We start from the raw sequence: 1519 nt of genomic DNA on the forward strand, positions 1-1519 counted from the left end.
AATAAACACAGATAGGTTTATATGAATATACATTAACAGACAAAATACGATGATAAATCTTTTAATGTTTTGTTGTGAATAACAAGTGTTATTTTTGCACAACAGTCGCCGAGCAGATGCGCCCAACTGACGACCAGCAACTTAATGCCTCATAAATCAGCCAGTGTAAGAAAAGAAGTTAACAATTAAATGAGGGAATTAAATTCGTAACTAACTGTTATCCTAATGTTTGAGTCCTTTTTATTTTCTAGTTTATATTTAGTGAATCATATAAGGACTGGCAAAGTAATGCAAGAATATTCTCAATATTCACTAGAATTTTCGATTATACGGCTGCAAACTCTACTATCTTTAACAAAAATTATTATTTACAAGTTTGTTCAGCAAATGTCGTGAAGGTATCGGTTATAATAACCTGAAAATAAATTCACTTAACCTACACGGTGTGCCAATAATGCTATCAGCCATCTTCCAGAATAACATGGTGATGAGGCAGCTTAAGATTGTTACAGGGAGATGATGCTATTTCCGGAACATTGGTCAAATATTTATAGTGTTGGCGCCAGCTGTGGCTTCTCCAATATTCTGTCTTACAAACTTGAGAGTAGAGTATCGTGGGGGTATTCTATTTCTAGCAGTTAAGCTTGCGAAAGTACTTAATATGGCGTGTACTGTGTGAGTTTGTTCTTCTTTGTCTCAACGGAAATAGATATTGACTTGAATCCTTTTTCTGTGGGGTTGGGCCTCGCTCTGTGATTGTCATTAAAATACGACTATTTTCGACAACTTGAGCAACGAAGCTCAGTAGCGAAAAAAGCGGGAAACTAAATGCATTATCTCGAGAACGAAAATAGATACCATCTTGTACACGAAAAGGACTCATTCAGTATGAAGCCTTTTAATCTTAAGATAATACAAATGTAGCATACTACTTTTGATGATTATCAAGGAGAAATCTTGACAGTTTTGATGTTCTTAAACTTTTTTTCGGTTGACCCTTGAAAGGTTTTCAATAGGCCTACACCAATTTTGATATCATTTAACATTCTGGTTTTTTACGTAAATCATCATCAAAATTTTCTAATTCATGATCTCTAAAATGGGTTTATTACATGGCTGCTTCCCGCAGTGAATGAATTAGTTTGTGAATGAATTGGAAATGATTCTTCCATCTACACTATGAGTTTATTAAATGAATTTATTAAATACACTTCTCTTCTATGCAAATAACTGAAGTCAGGTGGTCTTAGCCCATCAGTTACTCTGCGGGCATCGGCTAACACGTCACCCTCCGTCTGCAAGTCATCACAAACGGTAATTGCAACGCATTCCACATTAACGATCAACCGTTAAGCAGGGTGATGGAGGAGCCAAACATCCAAGGCAGTGTTGACGAACTGTTGAGGCGAGGAAGTGTCTGTGGTTGTCTGGGGGGGTATAGGGTAGGGGAGAACAGAGATGGGTAGTGCCACTCAGGGAAGAGCATCGGGCTCGGTGCCAACGGATAAGAAAGGCTTTC

At 37.6% G+C, this 1519-nt stretch overlaps 1 protein-coding gene across 1 annotated transcript in view; it reads right to left on the minus strand.

The window, feature by feature from the left end:
* LOC119592647 (serine/arginine repetitive matrix protein 2-like) overlaps positions 1-1519 on the minus strand; it is a gene marked incomplete in the record, with an annotated part of 68424 nt that overhangs the window by 60599 nt on the left and 6306 nt on the right.

This window comes from Penaeus monodon, chromosome 30 (genome assembly GCF_015228065.2).
Source record: "Penaeus monodon isolate SGIC_2016 chromosome 30, NSTDA_Pmon_1, whole genome shotgun sequence".
Classification (NCBI taxonomy): Eukaryota; Metazoa; Arthropoda; class Malacostraca; order Decapoda; family Penaeidae; genus Penaeus; species Penaeus monodon.